The sequence below is a fragment of the Euprymna scolopes genome, chromosome 3 (assembly GCF_053919585.1).
Source record: "Euprymna scolopes isolate OS-2025 chromosome 3, ASM5391958v1, whole genome shotgun sequence".
Classification (NCBI taxonomy): Eukaryota; Metazoa; Mollusca; class Cephalopoda; order Sepiida; family Sepiolidae; genus Euprymna; species Euprymna scolopes.
This window is the reverse complement of record NC_136484.1, coordinates 95024953-95043689: the sequence shown is the minus strand read 5'-3', so window position 1 is coordinate 95043689 and position 18737 is coordinate 95024953. Positions and strand designations below refer to the sequence as shown.

At 31.5% G+C, this 18737-nt stretch overlaps 1 protein-coding gene across 3 annotated transcripts in view; it reads right to left on the bottom strand.

The window, feature by feature from the left end:
* The window catches only part of LOC145257709 (uncharacterized), a 217148-nt gene that overhangs the window by 189714 nt on the left and 8697 nt on the right, over positions 1-18737 (bottom strand). The window contains exon 1 of one of the 3 annotated variants that reach the window (XM_080115681.1): positions 14881-17956. The exons of 1 other annotated variant lie outside the window; for it this stretch is intronic. The gene's annotated coding sequence lies outside the window, so the exon portion shown is untranslated. Of the gene's footprint in view, positions 1-14880; positions 17957-18737 lie in introns of those variants that run through there. One more of the 3 variants, XM_080115683.1, reaches the window with a different exon arrangement.

Sequence of the window (18737 nt, the reverse complement as noted above, 5' to 3'; positions counted from 1 at the left end):
GGAGTGCCATCAGTTATAATCAAAACCAAAACTTATGAAGAATTCTTGGTAAAATTATTTATGACAAGAAATGGAAATACATAATTAAACGACCCGGATGTAAGCGTGACGCACACGCTATCGTATTAATATATAGATGTTTTTGCCAATAATGCCACTGCGTAAATACTTTCATCGTAGTTACTTACTCTCTCATGCAGATATTTAGAAACATTGTTTTTTTCCAAAAAATGTTATGTACTACTATATGTAGCGGTAAAAGCTATGTAAAGATGGAAATTGACATACCAAGGTACTATAACAACACCTCTCAAGGAGCGAGTAAAAACTTGTAAGAATGAAGGAATTATAGGTCGTCAGCAAGATGATTCTTTTGGGCAGACTTATAAAACACGCATTATTATCCTACTTCCAAAACTTTTAATTTTATTCAATTTTTTAAAAAAATTTTTAGTGTTATCTTTTAAAGAACCAAATTGTCAAATCCAAGTTTTTTTGTTTTTTTTTACTTGTTTAAGCGGGGGGGGGGTATGCAAAGTGAATGATCTTTTTCAACCAGTCAATTAAGCCAAAATAATCCAGTTTACCAAAGTTTCCTCAGAAATTGGTGCGCGGTAGTAGGATAGGGGGTTCGTTTTACTTTACATCTACATAGAAAACGAAACTCCCTCCAGCGGCCTTAAACGCTCGGATAAATGCTGATGTCTAGCAACCGACTTAATAAACTCTTACAAAACTTAACGATCTCGTCAACAACAATCTGAAACATCATTTTTTTTTTTTTTTTTATCTCCATGTGTCTAAGACACGTGGTCATACTTACAAAGTCAGACAACAGTGCAGTACAACTTTCGAAAAAATATTTTTTTTTTTTAACATTTCCAGAATTGCTGGAGCATGGAATATCAGTTGTTGCATCCTAACACTTACCAAAATTCACCAACAATTCCCCTCTCCTCCTCTATACAAATGTGTACCTTCTTCTAGAATATAAATCTCACTTATCTGTTTAAATGTATGTATGTATGTTTGTATGTCTGCCTAAAACTTTCGACAGAGGCGACAGATTTTCACGAGATCGGTATCGTTTTGAAGCTCGACTCTTCGAACGACAAATATTGAAAAATCAGCTAAAAACATTAATTGATTCACCCTCAACTGAGCACTTTTCTACAAGGAGGGGTCGCTTTTTTCGCCGATATTTTCAAAAGTCATCCCCTCTTTTCGATTGACTAGCCCTAATTTAAACTTTCCTCACTTCCGGTTTGATGATGGTAAAGACGTCACATTTCTTTTTTTTTTTTTTTCCACATTCTTTTCCTCCTTCGTAGTACGGGTTCGAGCCTGCCTGCTTGCCTACTATCACTTTTTTTTTTTTTTTTTTAAATTTTTTACTCAACACGCACCTCTAAACACCCAGGCAACGCCGGGCAATCAAGCTAGTAATTCATATACAATTCCTTGACAATTGTACATTATCCTGCATATTATACACGGAACTTTTGATGAGTTATCGTGCATCTGAATACTATGCACAATTCAAAAGTTTATGACACTATTCGTGTCATGAATGCATGCAGCGAGGTGCATATTGCGGTGAGGCGGGTGTTTGACTGGATGGGATAGAATAAGAGAAAGTAGAAGAGGGGGTGTTGATGTCTGATTGGGACAAAACAGAAATGGCTATGGGATTTTGTCAGAAAGAGAAAAAACAAATAATAATTGTTTTTATCTCATTGTCGTTATATATCTGTTAGCATGAAAGGTTGTTTTTAAAACCTCTGTTGAGAGGTACGAAGAGATCCAGAGATCCTTAGCTGATTAAGGCTGACAACTTAGAATGGGGGGGGGTCAAGGGTAAGGGTCGCCGCCAAGCATTGTTCGAACTGGAATGACTAATCACTCCTAATTTGATAAGTAAAAACCTCAGTGCAAATGAGGGTTAAAATTTGGTAGAGATAAGTTCGAAGAGGAGGAGCAGAAATTAGGGGAACAGAGAGAGAGAGGTGTTGAATGGACAAGACGAAGGGTAAGCTCTAAGAAGAAGAAAGAAAGGGTGTTTGTAACCACTCTCTGAAGGAGAGGTGGGGTTGGATTTAGAAAAAGGAATTCTAAAAAGAGTAGAGTCGTAGCCAGCAAACTGAACGGCTGAGCTGGTCAAGCGCTCCCGATTTGGGAGCCCTCAGGGCCTGATGTTATGATGTTAACTAGCCTGTGTTAATGGGAAAATCTGTGACTTTACTGGTCTGGTCTTACATCGTTTCACTGCTATAGTCAGTCACCTCAATTTAGATAGTAGCTGTTATGAAGTAATGAAATTAATAAATAGTTTGTTATTGTTATAAACCGGAGTTCTGTTTGTTTGTGGTGAGAACTCTTCATTTTGCAGCAAGCCGCAAGAACCAGCGGAGTGATTGATGTACCCGGAGACTACCTACACAGGGTAGGAGACGATTCGATCGAGAGGCAAAGCGCCCCACTATGAAAACCCAGTGGGTGAAGACGATCAACAGTTCAACTTGTGACGAGACAATGTACGATCGAAAGAACACCTGTCATATCGGGTGGAATCCGACGATGTTAAAGACCCCTGGTGTGGTTGGTGCAGGATCAGTTTCGTTATACTTAGCAATAAGTTTTTTTTAAAAAATGTTCTTATTTGCCTCTCCACGAGTGCAAAGTTAGCAAAGTTTTTAATATAGCTTGGAACAAAAATAAAAATTGTCCCATTCTACAAGGGCGTCTCCTTCATTGACAGAGGACACAATAGACTAAGCCCAGCATCAAATAGATACCACACATTTTTTCTAGCAAAACACAAATCCAATAAGTTGGTTTTTAACCGATTATCGCAAATAAATTTTTATTTATTTTTAATGATAAACGTTGGTCAACAAATCATAGGAAAATATGAAGCCCAAAATCATCATTTTACATAAGTTTTTTTATTACAAACTGCCCCTCTCTAAAAATTAATCAATCGATTCAAAATAAAAATACATTTTATAATCTGACAATTTGGTAATCAAAGCATCTTTTAAAATTAAATAATTAAAATATTAGGAGAGGGGGGGAGCAGAGGAATATGTCATATGTGTTGATGGTTTACATGCTTAAAAGATGTTGGTATTATTGGAGACCTGCACTATGTGCCAATTCTCATAATAATAAAAAATAAGATTCTTTTTATTTTTTTATGCAACGACAGCTTAAACAGTTGCCGGTAGAAACAAAATTAAATACAATATAGAGATATAACTTAACTTTTTATACGTGAAAAATTCTATCTAATCCGGAAGTAGGTGATCATTTTACATTAAATATACATCTAAAAGTGACCTCACACATACACATTAAAGTCTAAAATATTTATGTTTTTTAATTAGTTTTTACTGCCTACTCTATTAAGTTATTTACATATAATCACCTCAGAATTTCAATTTTTGAGGGATGAAGGACAAAGGTGTAGGTTACAGTCTTAGCATTTTTTGTTTCTTTAAATAAAAAAGAAACCTGGCCTTATCAGACATGAACAACTTTCAAAGATTCTAAACTTTCAAATCCATTTCAGGTTAAATTTTCATCATTTTATGACTAGTCACCTGTTACAACAGGTAATAAAAAAAAGGGTGAAGCGATCAGCTATAGTCGAGGGCAATCCAAAGGATCCTTTTAATTAGCTACTACACCACGATGTGGGAAAGAGCGCCATTTCTTTCCCAGGATTACTCCACTAACCTTTGATCCTCATGTTATAATGCTAAGGGGACATCAAGTAACATTTTTTATTTGTTTTTCATTTGCCTCAACCAAAGATTGAACCTTGATCTTGTTTACCAATATTTATCTTTACTAATATAAGCAGATTATCTATCAAAATTCGCATTGCTAAAGCATTTTTTGTAACTTTTACAAACAATGATAATCTTACCTATATTCTTAAAGTAATTTTTAAATTCTTCTAAAGATAAAGAATAATGCAAAATAAGAATTACCCTCCACTCTGTCATAAAAAAACCGTTCATTTAGTTGTATATAAATAAATATATGCACTTTCATTCCATTACACAAAAGTTAGCAAGTGAAACATGTGCTTTTTTGCTAGCCTTTCCCCTCTCCCGAATGCAAGCATTTTAAGTAGCAAAGGAAATCGAGAATACAACAAATCAGACAGCCAACTCAACCCTGCATTGCTGTCTGAACTGAATTTGCAAAGATATCCTTCACTCTATCATAAAAAGTCAATGATAGGTCATTTTGTTTTTTCTTTAGGTCATCAGAAATGATAATTTTTATATGAAAAATTAAATGACTGACGTAATTCTGAAATAATTTTATATGAATATTTTAGTAATATATCTGAATAAATAGTGGACATATTTTTTCTTACATTATTTTTGACAGAGATTGTCAACTTATTATTGTCATATAATAATACCATATATCCTGTACTAAAGACTTGAAATTCATCCATTAAAAAGAAATCTTACTTAATGATTTTAAATAAGGAAAATAAGAATTTTCACTGTTGTAGCTGTGGGTTCAGTTTTTTTTTTATCTAAATATCACATAATATTCGAGTTGTCAGCTATCTTTAGACTAAAAACTGCAGTTTATGAACTTCTTAGAAAAATTTAATTTGATCATTTTAGATTGAACTTACATAGCAAATTGATTTTCCCTCTAAAAATTGGACGGTATGTTTTCAAATAAAAGATTTACTTTTTTTTTTTTTTTTTTGCTGTTTCGTACATGACAAAATTTTTCAAATTACTTCCATCTTTTTTTTTTCAAAGTAAATATTTGAATGAGCAATGCATAAAACTTTTGACAATGATACAATGGAACATAAAAGTTGGTCACTTGTTTGCAACTTGTTTTTGTAGGAAATGTTATCATTTTCGTTCTTGTTTAATCTAAAGTGATACAGCATTTTAAGGCAAACACAAGTAAAAATAAAACATGGATTTTGTTAGTTTTTTCTTTCAAAATGAAAAATAAAATAGCAATGAACACTAAACTTTCGAAATCACCTCAATTTTAAATCAAAGTAAAAAGGTTTGTTCATATTATTTGGATTGTTCAAACTTTTTTTTTCATGTTTATTGTTATTTTCACAACGTTTCGGTCAGTGTAACCTCCGACCTTCTTCAGGTGTATCTTGTCGAATTCAGGAATCTGCACGAAATTTTGAACCCTTTATTTAATCCATGTGGATTAAATAAAGGGTTCCATTTGAAATTTTGTACAAATTTTCAAGTCCGACAAGATACACCTGAGGTCGGAGGTTACATCGACCGAAACGTTGTGAAAATAACACTCAAGATGAAAACAGTAGTCTAAAGAATTTATGAATAATCCTCATTTCAAATTAATTCAGAAACGTAAAAAGGTTTGTCTTCTACAAAAAAAAACCAGAAATGAATTGGGCTGAGTCAGAATTAAACACGAAAAACAAGTTTAATGGTTGAGAAATTTAATTTACCCCCCCCCCCAAAGCGACATAGTTAAACACAAAGTTTATTATAGGGATTGTTTTTAATAATGTATTATTTTGTTTTAAGGCCCAAAGGTCACTCGAGGTTAATGATCTTGTCAGTTGGTAATGAGAAACACCTTGAGAGGATTTAAAATAATAGAAGAATTTTGGGCAAAACTTAGTTATTTAAGTGAATAGGTTGAGAAGAATATGTCAACATTTAACTTAAAGACCATGTTATATTCAGCTGGGAAACAGCCCTGTTATATTGTGTTCTACAGATGGGAAGTTTTTGAAAAGAAACTTCATTCATGGAAGTTCCATTTATTGTTGTGTGCAACCCATCCTATGTTTTTATATTACTTCCATCTTTTTTTTTTTTTTAAGTAAACATTTAGGAAAGTCATAGAAATTTTAAAGATGATATAATGAATAAATAAGACAAACTTTATTTTTTTGTTTCATTTTTAGCTCATTTTTAAAACTCAGGATTCCTTTACAGAGATTTTGAATATGCACATTAAACATGTGTGACACTACTAAAGACGAGTGTTGTTATTCGTCAATTTCTGATATCAGATATGATAGATATAATTGTTTGACATTTTGTGCTAGGAGAAAAATGTATCTGTTTAAATATTACACTTCATCATCATGGTCCGATGATGTTCGGTCCTGGATATGACCTTAAACTATATCCAGTGGTGAGGCCCCAGCTTGCGGGCTTTGGGGAGTGTGGAGCCACCCTTTAATTGCCATTGCTCCCAGGTCCACTCTGACCCGGAGTGGTAGTACCTGTTAGGGTCCCAACTATGGGTTAAATAAAAACCGACTTGAAAACAACAAACATATTCTATTAAAAAAATGTTCTTCAAAATCTTTGGATTTGGCATTAAATAACCGGAAAAGGGTTGATATGCCGTAAAACAAAACCAACCAACCGATGATGTTCAAAGAAATCCTTCTAGGCTAAAGAAATTTTTATTTTTGTTAAAATCTAGAGTTTCCCTTCGGATTTTCTTCACATTAAAAACCGAACTTGACTATAACTACCCTCGTGGGGAGGCAAGTAAATATAATCATATATATCTCATTGTGAATTGATTTTTTAATCATTTCCAACAATATTGTTTATGTGTTCAATCCATCATAAGTCGACATTATTGCAATTCTGAACGTTTTTGCTGCTGTGCAATTTCTTTCCTTTTCCTTTCATGGATTTGAATTAATATATTTTAGCCAGATATATTACACTTCGTTCATCTCTTATTTTGTGTTATCCATCCACCTGAGAAGCATTGGGTAGCTGCGCTAACTGATTATTAAAATGCATTTTTATTACAATATCGAAGGTAGGAAAGGAATTATTTCTAATGTTCAGAGACTTTGGTTAATGTTTCAAAAAGATGCAGTCGATTTAAAGTCAATTCAGCTTCTCAGTTCATTCAAATGCAACAATTAATATTTTTAATTCCGTTTGTAGTGTAGATGCATCGAGGAGGAAAAAAAACACTTCCCGTTTTATCAGATTCACAGTTCTAGAATATTTTACAGATACTTTTTTTTTTTTTTTTTTTTTGCAAAAGCATTCTTTTCTATTTCATCCTGGGCAATGTCGGGACATGGATCCTGTTAGTATTTTATAAAAAGCAAACGCAGCCTTATTTACTAATGGAAATATGGTTGTAAATACTAGATAGATAAAAAGTATGTAATAAACAAAAGATATATAACTGGGGCATGAGTTATCACTAGGACTATGACAAGAGAAGATTCTTTTTATTATTTTGACTCTCGAGTATATATCAGTTAATATTTTATACGTCTTTAGGTAGAGTTATGTGGTTCTCGATTGATTAACTGTGTCTAATTGTGTCGAATATATACTCGAGAGTCAAAACAATGAAAAGAATATTCTAGGCCTAGTTATCACTTATCACATAGGATCATTCATGTTTGTTTACAATTTTGAGAAAATTGGAGGAGGAATGCATTCTGTTCGACGGTAGATAAATTTGATAATTAAAAAAAAATAAGCATTACAAATATAATTCAACAGAACCATTTCGTGGTTAACATTATGAAAAAGTTATAAAACATTACTGAATAAAAAAAACATTTAAAGAATTGATTTTTTAATTCAGTAATTGCTTGAAAAAAAAAAGACTTAAAATCAACTTAATATTAGTATACCAATTTAAATAATTATGTTTTTCTATAATAAAGTTACTAACGTGCCACCACTTATCAAGGCCAAAAGGCTATTCGATAAAGGTTACAAATGACATAGATAGATTGTCAGTTGAACAATGAAGAATATTATGAGTAGCGAAAACAGAGAATGGAATAAGCTAAATTTGATTACTTATGACAAGTATTCATCGTTATATATATATATATATATATATATATATATATAAAGCTGAATGCGTGTGTGTGTGTGTGTCTGGTCACGAATAGGCTCCTATATGGTTGACTATTTTAAAAAACTGATTACATATAATGAGAGAAGATGTATCGAGACACAGGAATGGGTATGTTTGATCTGGCAGAACGGTGGTTCATTACAATTGTGGGGTCTGCGTTCGCGCCTGGTCCACAAAGTATGGAAATAAATTAAAAAATTTAAAAAAAGCGTTTACGAGTGTTTTTGATATAGATGTACATAATACTTTGATAAGTATGTTTTAACTTAAATAGGGATGGTATAATAAAATTGTGGGGTCTGCGTTCGCGCCTGGCCTCAATAGAATGGAAATAGGCACAAACTTTAATAAAGACTTTTCATATCTATCTGCATAAGTATACATTGATAATTATGTTTCAGTTTGAAAAAATATGGTATAATAAAATTATGGGATGTTCGTTCGCGCCTGACCTCCATAGAATGGAAATATGTCACAAAGTTTAACAAGTTTTTTTAATATAGATCCACAGAATATTGTGATAAGTGTTTCAGTGTGAACAGGTATGGTATAATAAATTATGGGGTTTATCTATTTTAGTTTTACTTTCATCATATTTTGCTTCGGTTTTGATACCCCCAAATTCGAAGCTATCTCTTTACAACACTTCCTTTTCATAACCTATCATACTTTCATAAATCAGTCCATTTTCTGTAGGCTGTTTTTGGACCCAGTCAACGACAGGTACTTTTGCTAGTATATATATATATATGTATATATATATATGTATATATATATATATATATATATATATGTGTGTTTTAAGGTCAGAGAAAAACGTAAGAAAAATTCAGTTTATGCATAAAAAATGGTTTTATGTTTTTGTTGGATATATATATTTTTTTACTTGGGAGCCATCATTTATCAAGGCCCAAAGGCCACTCGAAGATAAGATGGTAAACAGATATTAATAAATGAGGAATTATTTCTACTTAAACTCCATTTGCATGTAAACTTAAGAAAAGCACACTTGAAATATGTCAACATCATATGAATAAGCTAAATCTAAATGACCAACGAATTTAACCTGATGTCGTGTTTATCTAAAAATAAAACTGATTTTAACTCGAAATGATTCCTAATTTAATAATATTTATTAATAATATTTAACAAAAACAACATGAAACAATTTTTTTTTACTGTTTTTCACCCCAAACAAGGCACAGTATCACTAAGTCATACGGGGCTACTAGGTACCAGATTTGAAAGGATACTATGTAGGGAATTGGGCAGCGAGATGTCTGTTAACATTACACTAGAACTTCTGCATGTCAGTACAGTCAAGAAAGCAGGGGCCTGGGAGGGAATTCTAAAGTCTAGCAGTTTAAGGGAAGAAGCTATTGGAGTAGAAGGCTTTTACGGCATCTAGGGATCTCTACATTGTAGGGGTGAGATTTTGCTGCTTGTCTGATTTGTTAGGGGCATTTACATCGAGGGGCTTTGAGTTCGTCTAAGCATACTTGTAAAACAGGCACAGGGATGCCACATTTTGGTGATGGAACAGAGATTAGAGTTTGTCTGACAGTGTGGGACCTATTAGGTTGGAGACTCTTGAATCTTATCTAGAAGCAAGATACTTGTGGCAGATCATGACTCTTAAATATTACTATATATATATATATATATATATATATTGTGAAATCAAAGGAGATGCAATGTTCACGTGATATAAACAATAGTAAACTTCGATCTAATATAAATACCAAGTATTTATATACAGATATTTTAATCCCAGCAAAAAAAGACAAAAAAGAAAAGCTCAATACACAAATAATAGAGAGTAGAGCTTATTATAAGAGAAAAGAAATTAAAACTACCAGTTGAAATTTACAATCAAACTTATTGTTTGACTGAATACTCTAAAAAACAATTTACAAAGTCCTCATTCCGCAGAGTTTCAAAGAATGCTATTCTTGCTTGCTGATTTCTTTCTGTCCTCTTATGAGAAGAATAGCAAGAATCGCATTCTTTGAAACTCTGCAGAATAAGAACTTTGTAAATTGTTTTTGGGGTATTAAGTCGAACAATAAATTTGATTGTAAATTTCAACTTACAGTTTTAATTTCTTTTGGTTCAAAACTGCTTTAAATAGCAACTTATCGTGCTAACTTAATCTTCTCTTCCCCAACTATTTTAGAATACGAATTCAACAATATTAAACAAACGTTAATAAATAATGGATATCCTAACCATGTTATTGATAAACAAATTAGGAAATTTGAAAATATTAACTGTAATAATACAGAATACACACGCTATACCTACTACACAAAACTGTTCTATAAAAACCAAATGTATAATAATTATTCTATTCTAATAGATGAAAAAGTACTAAAAAATATTAACAAAAATGTGCAACTCATAGACCTTAACAAAAAAATAAATAAAATAAAATTAATCATTTACTAAAATAAATCTAAAACCTCTAACCAGATTATAATTAATAACTCTTCCCTCTCGATGGAGTTGCTTGATAGGACTAACTTGGTTCATGAATCCAAATGCCCTTTGGGAGACTGTGTTTCCGACAATAACGGTGAAAACATGCACATAGGTTTGATTATCACCACTTTGTTGAGGCGATTAGCCATGCATCGCTCCAAAAACAGTGCCATATTTAACCACCTGACTAGTTAACATTCCTATCCCCTGTCCAATTTAGGAAGATTTTAGTTAACACATTTAAACTTGAACAGACCAATAATAAACGAGAACTTGAAATACTAGAAACTAAATTAAAAAACCTATTAATAAAATAAACTTTATCAATAGTAATAACATCCTGAAATACTAGCAAAGTTATTAAAATAATTAACCAATGAAAAAATAAAATAATCCACAGAAAAAAAAAAATTATGTAAATTGTTCAAAACCTGTTAGATTAATCTATCCCTGACGATGAATCCAGAAAAATTGGAAAGTACTCGGACTTATGATAAATATGGCGATTACTTCAACCAGTTCCTGACAGAAGTAAAAACCGTTATGTGTAAGTTGGAAAGGATCAAAAATAGAATTAATAGACAAAAAAACGTCTATTTTATTTAATGAAATATATAAGATTAGTATTAATAAATACAATGAAATGAAAATAGAAACAAGTCTTTCATGACAGACCAAGTGTTACAAAATGCAATTGATTTTTTTATTTTCTAAAGAATAATGAGAATAACAATCTCTTCAAATTGAGAAAATGTTCAATAATTTCTATATTGATATAATTATATTACCATTTCTTTTGTATTTATTGCATGAACATAACTTTGGTATTAACACATGAACTTATCATTTTCTTTATTAGTAGTAAATCATTTATTGAAATTAAAACTGCAAAACAAACTTAACAAAATCCTATTTAAAAAATTACAAAATAAAATCTAATAGAATCCGTTTCTTTATAAGTAATTTAATGGTATTGATCTTTTGCTAATAGTCCGAATTACATCCTCACCTTACATAGAAATATGGAAGCATTTAAACTGTTAAATAAAAAGTCATTTCTGATATTAATATTCTTAGCAAATAATGTAATAAAAGGTTGAAAGTTTTGGTAGTTATTTACATGAAATAATTTTATAGAGGCTAAAATAAAATGTTTAATTTTTTATAATATTTTAATTCAATTGTTGACCAGGCGACACTGTAATAAGGTAAAATTAATTTTTAACATCCTACTTTGAAAAACATTTAAATATATATATATATATATATTAGAAACTCCCGGACAGCGTTGAGCAGGTACAAGTAGTAAATAATGAAAATGTGTTTTATATTCTTTTTCTTTTTTTTTTTTTTCTGTTTGTACAAAATTATCACGATACTATTGAATTTTTACAGAATTCAAAAAAAAAAAAAATTATATCAAAAAGTAGGATTTTTTATTCAGTATTCTCAAAAATTACTCTTAAGGTGCTTTAACCAATCTTAGATTTGTTTGGGATCTCTTATTGGGGGGGGGGGCATTAATAATCCAAATGATACATTTTTAAGACAAAATAAATAATTTAAAAAGAATGCATTTTTTAAATCTTTTTACTTAGTAAGAAATCTTCAAAATAAGAATGAAAAAAAAAATGGTTACCAATCATTTGAATCAGCTTATTTTTAAGTCAAAGTAAAATAAGTTTGTCATCTAAAGAATATGAAAAGCAAAAAAAACCGCAAATATAGAGCAAGATTTTGTGACCAACACATCAAACACCTTTTTCTTTCTCCGTGTACCTAAAATCAAGCAGAACTTCTACGAACGGAGTTTCTTTCCAATAACTTCCTACCTGTGGAACACGTTAGCACAGGAATGTTTTCTTATAGACTACAACGTGGTCGCTTTCAGGCCTTATGTCAACAAATGTCTGTCATGTCATCCTGTGAATTAATCAGTTCTTAATCCTTCCTTATTGCTCCATTGTCCAAGTGACAATATCACTACCCCCCCCCCATCCTCGAGTGGTTTTTGGCCTCGGTAAGTAATGAACTATTAGTATTAAAATTAATAAGAAAAGTGGAATCATGACATGGAAAATGGAAAATAAGTGAAACGGTACAGAAAAGTAATTTGCTTCAGTGCTTATCATCCAATAGCAACATAGTTAGACACAGGATCAGTTTATTGTGGGATTTCAGATACCTACACACACACACATCTTAAAAAAAAAAAAAAAAAAAAAAAAAAAAAGAAAAAAGGGGAGGCATTCTGGGTGAGTGAAAAAATAACTATCATTGAAGCCTCAACGACATCACTGATGAGGGTGCCTTCGGCGATCATCCATAAACCAATTCTCCCTTCATAAAAAAGGAGGTAATAATCCATGGGAGAATGGTTTCATGAGACCAACCAAAACATACTCTTGAATTATTTATTTACAAAAAAAAATCAAACAACAAACACAAGGTAAATAAATTTGACAAATTAGACACAAGGCCATCAAAAGTGGTCATCCTATCAACTAGATGCATTCTGACCTACTTTTTGATTCTTTCACCATTTACCCATTACTTTCCCTTCGGCAGTCACCAGAATACCACATTTACTCTATGGATTACCCTATTCTGGCCAAGTTATTATCTATTCTTCTTCCCCTAAAAAAAAAAGATGTGAGCAGGTTTGTAGTGTTGGAATCAAAGATTTTTGAAGGAGGTAGAGTGGGGGTAGATTCATAAGAATGCTAGGAGTCAGGATCTGATTGATTAGTACTGAATATTGAAAAACATTAAAATAAGGAATCAGTATTTTGGTAATCCTGGGAGTGAGACTTTATATCTTCTGACTCCACAACTCTGCAGGAGAAACGAGCTTAGTTTAACATGGGAAATCTAGTTCCGCCAGCATGATCTTGGCCCTCCCCAATGAAAGAGACTCAGGTAATCAGTATAAACCAATCCCTTCTTCCAAGGTAAGAGGTAATCCCTGGGAGAACAAACCTTTTAGCGCAAACAGAAACTATGATCCACCCTTATATAAGCATGAGGCGCCATACCTGATATGTAAATAAATGAAGTCCATGAGGTACAAGAAAAAATTGTAATGACAATCTGTTGACATTTACATTTTTTTTTATTTAATGAGTGAGAAAATGTTAAAGCAATAAAAACTACAAATTAAAACGAATTCCATTTCTCAGGTTGCACAGAATAATATTCCTGTTATTTATTTACAAAATTTATAAATAAAAAAATAAAAAAATGTAGAACACAAAATTACAGTATCCAAGTCAGAAGAATATTAGGAGTTGGATTTTTTAACCTCCAAGAAATCAATGGACGACAGTCTAAATATTGGAAGATTTTTGAATAAAACATTGCATATTTTGCAATCCCAAGGAGTCGGAAGTCAGAAGTCGGGGAATCCTAACGAATCCTAGTCCAAATTTTGAGAATCCTAAGGAATCAGACTTTATACCATTTGACCCTGCAATCCTGCTTAAAAGTTAACTCAGATAAATATTAAAATGAAAAAATTAAAAAATATTTTAATCTTTTATTAAAGACATAATGCAATATTTCATTTCTCCTATAAACCACAGTTATTATTAACTTTGTTCTAAACAAATGTTTTCTGCAAAAAACGTTTCAAATAAAATGTAATCCTATTACAAAATCGAATGTAATCCTATAAAAATAAATTTAAAACAAATTAAAAAAAAAAATATAAGTAAAAATAAGCGAAGTTAACGCAAAACCAAACATTTTTTTCTAACGAATATATTTATTATTTGGATCATCTGAACGACTATTGTCGTCAGAGTTATTTGTTCCACAGCGTTTCAGCTGATGCAACTGCCGACCTTCTTCAGGCGTCTTTTTTAAACTTGTGAATCTGTGTCAAAATTATTAAGTGAACCCTTTATTTAATCACTGAGTGTAAATGTTCTTGTCCTGTCAGCCCTGACTGGGTAGAAATGTTCAGTTTGAACTTCCACATGAGTTCCTGGATCGAAAAGATGCATCTGGAGAAGGTTGAAAAGGTTACAGCGTTGTGAAAATAACAAAGGTAAAGTAATACGATTAATTTGAATCATCAATCCTTACCTTAAAAGGGGAGAGGAGTGATGTTTCAGAATTTAAACATTTATCTATTTATTTTATTTATTTATTTATTTTATTTTTTTTGCTTTAAATTAATTTTTTATGTGGCAGGTAGAAGGAAACGGTAAGTTGTTTTTTTTGTTTTGTTTTTTTCGAAAGAATTGTGTAATATTAAATTAAATAATGTGTTTGGTAAACATCGTATTATTAGAATTCACATATAAGAAATGAAACTAATAAATTTCAAGAAAAATTAAAATCAAATTATTACAATTTCAGCATTATTTTCCTTTCCTCACTAAAAAAAAAATGTTTTAAATAAGCAAGATGTTTTTAGTTTTTTTTTTATGTTGTTTTTTGGTTCAGGTAATTGCTTCTTCTGTGATAAAGAAAAAAAAAAGTGTTTCTTACTTGAGCCTTTACCATATAAAATACCAGATGCATGTCCAGGTTGATAATAATCCCATGTTGAAAATCACTTAAGCAATAAATATATTTATTTTCATCGGCAATTAACTGCGTTATTTTAATTTTTTTTTTATTTTTTGCTTTTCGTTTTTGTTTTGTTTGTTGCGATGCAGAGATATTTAAAGTGGAAATATTTTTCTTCCTTTCTTTCTTTCATCAGAATACCATGGCATCAAGTTAACCACAGCCACCTGTTTCAGATCTCCAGACACAAAGATCCCCCGTCTCTCACATACACCCCACTCTCTCTCTCTCTCTCTCTTTCCCCCTCTCTCTCTCTAAATTATTCAAATATACATACTTATGTGTTCCTGTGCACATCAACAGTTTACTTCAAGTCTTCGTGGCTGTTTGTTCTATGTCCGACCTCACCTAGTTCTAACATGTTTTTCATTCATGTTGATTTCCCCAACCCTATTACCAGAAGTAGCTCATCATATTAGCAGAGAGCACCACCACCACTAATAATCATACTGCTACTAGGACTACTACTAAGACCACATGATGGTACTACTACTTATCACCACTCGGTACTATTCATACTGCCCATAATAAATCGAGAATAATCAATGCCATGTAAACAGTCAATAGCTGACTAGAAATACTCGGCTTATCTAACCTACAAGGCAACAAATTTTGAAAGCTAAATTCAATTGAAAATGCTTTAAATAACAAGATTCGATTGACTTGTCTCTTTACGAGGGCAAAATTAGACACAGGGTCTGTTTTTAATCTGATGAGGAGGGAGCGGGTATCTAGCTCCCCCAAAAGGGGCATCCCGGATGAGACAAAAATAAAAACTGTCACATGTCTTGAAGGATTTCCCCTCGTGACTGGTAACAGATCAGATAATAAACCTTGATTTCACATGATACAGATAGCTTCTTTCTCATTTTATTTTTTTTTGGGGGGGGGGGATCTGTTGTACATACCCGGCGTTGCCCGAGAATCTTTAGTTTCATTTTTCTTCTCATTCAAAATTCAACCTCATGAAAAAAAAATAAAGAAAAATCTTTATGATGCACATACCTGTCAAGGAACGCGATTATCATTTTCCAAAACTCACGTAAACTGATCAAGTAGTTTTATTATTAACTAAGAAAATCAAATTTTATGAGTAAGCAAAAGGGAACTGTCTCACGGCGCCATATTGAAAAAGGGCAGATAAGTACACAATAATTCAAACTGATTTCACATTAAATCGTTCCAAAAAAAAATTTTATATAAAAATAAAAGTATTTCATCAATTTATGTGATTTTTGGAATGTATTTCCATTCTGAGACGGATGCGTAGATTATAAAGACTTTTCTGTATTTTTGTTGCTTTAATTGGTATGAATTATAAATAAGAACCTTTTCTTATAATCATTTTTAAATAGGATTTTGACAGTTAAATTACGTTTAACGAAAAATTATTAACCTAACACAATTATTATAAAGCTATAACTAAATTTATTAAAGCAATTGTTTTAAATAGCTTCCAAAAGCTTTTATTCACTTGACAATTTGCGAAGAATTTTAAAAACAGAAAAGACTTCTTTATTCGACAGTTTAAATGCTTAAAAATTCCTTTCCAATCTTTTGAAGGGTCGCGAAGTAATTAATTATTTGTCTACAATTAACAAAATATTAAAATGGCTTACGAAAAAAAAAAAAAGTAAATACATATTTAATGGGATTTTTTTTTTAATCTTTCGTTTCATTTTACGCATGCTTGAATGCTACAGTAGTTTTTATTTCATCAATATTCGATTGATAGTAAATAAAAATAAAATAAAAAAAACAAAACACGTAAGTGACGTAGAGGCTAGAAACGTGGTCACACAATTTTTATTTAATATGAGATATCACGTATTTTTTTGTTGCACCTAACGCTGAAAATGGTCTGCTAAAATTCCCTTAAACATTTTTTTTTTAGACACATGTTATGGAGGTGATCGAGTTGAGACAGTCAAAAATCTCAAGACTGCAAGAAAGGAGAGATTTCTTTTCTAATGGATTTGATTTCACTACTCTGTTTCAGTCTCGAGCTGTGTGTGTGTGTGTGTGTGTGTGTGTGTGTGTGTGTGTTATTTGCTGACAGACGTAGATATGCAATTGTGCAGAATAACCTAGTGATCTAGCCCAACATGTCTAGCCCACTCACATACTTTCTCCCTCTCTTAAGCTCTCCACCCCCATACGTCTCTCTTCTTAGATTTTACTTATCTACTTCTAATTCTTCTTTCTCTCCATCTAAGTATTCTCATACCCAGTGCCGCTGCTTGTTGAGACTTTCTCTCATATATATATATATATATATATATATATATATATATATATATATATATACACACACACACAAATAATAAGAAGCGCAGAAATATGAAGAAGAGGAAACTGCAGATAAACTGTAGTGTCAGTTTAAACAATGGAACCATCATTGCAAGTGCGAGTAGAGGAGGGGGAGGAGGATGGAGGGGTGCAAGCTGCAAGAAGACAATTCATTCAAGAAATGTGGAATACCATTTTCTCGACAATGCGTCTTTTTTTTTTTCTTTTCTTTTTTTTTTTCTTTTTCGTTTTTAAGGTCGGAATCCAAGAGGAATTAAATAAAAATTGGATCTCTAAAATGCTAGAAATCTATCATTTTTTAAGACACTGATAAGAATTTCTAGTGCTTATTTAAAATTAAACCTACTTTTAAAAACTAAATTGTAGGAAAAGCTTTATCATATACGTACCTAGCACAGAAGAAAGATGTCATATTCCAAAAATCACGTACATTGATTGAGTAGGTTATATATATATATATGTTTTTAGCGATTTTAATAGGAAATTGTAACTATTATAAGGCTGATTTTGGTATCGATAGTTCGAGTTGAGTTATCTTACGTTCATTTATAGCGTTTATGGCGGATCAAGACATAACGTATCGCTTCCTTATAAAATGTTATTTTCTTGGTTAAAAATAAAACAACTTGACCAATTTACGTGGTTTTTGGAATATGGCATCTTCGTTACGCGACAGTTACGTATATCATAAAGATTTGGAGATAATTATATATATATATATATATATAACTACTTCATTTATTCACATAAATTTAATATACGAAAGTATAGATTTATGCGTAAACTTTAAGTATTTACTTCAAAAGTGCTCAATACGTAGGTAGAGCATATATATTTTATAAATTACTACATATATATATATATATATATATATATATATATATATATATATATATATATATATAATTAGGTTTAATTCTAAATAAGAACCGAAGTTCTTTTTTATTTCGATAACTTTCAGAGATCACGATGCTTTTTTTCTCTTGTATTTTGAAAAAAAGCGAGATGTCTATTGCCCAAAAAACATAACAAATACAAATAAATGATTTATAAAAAGATAAATTAGACTTTTTAGCACAATGGGCAAAAGCTACTTAGAATGAGAGTTTTATGCCAAATTGATTGTTGAAAATTTAAGCTAGATCGGTCCAGTAGTTTTCGAGAAAAAGTAAAACAGACAAAGAGAAATCTAACAGAAATATACCATTGAAATTATTTTTAATCTGACACGGACTCCACCTCACCCTCCAGTTTCTTAAAAAGCGCAGTTGGTGTTATAGAAAATGGTCATTAAAACGTCTCAGAAGATAAAAAAACATCCTCCCAATCTCCACTGGAAGGACACAGAGAGCACTAGAATCCTGCGGAGGGGGCTTATTGTCATCCAAATTCCAAGGGAAGCCAAGCAGAATTAAATAGTAAACGGCTGCTGCGAAAATGCAAAGCGATTTGCAGCGGTGATCGAA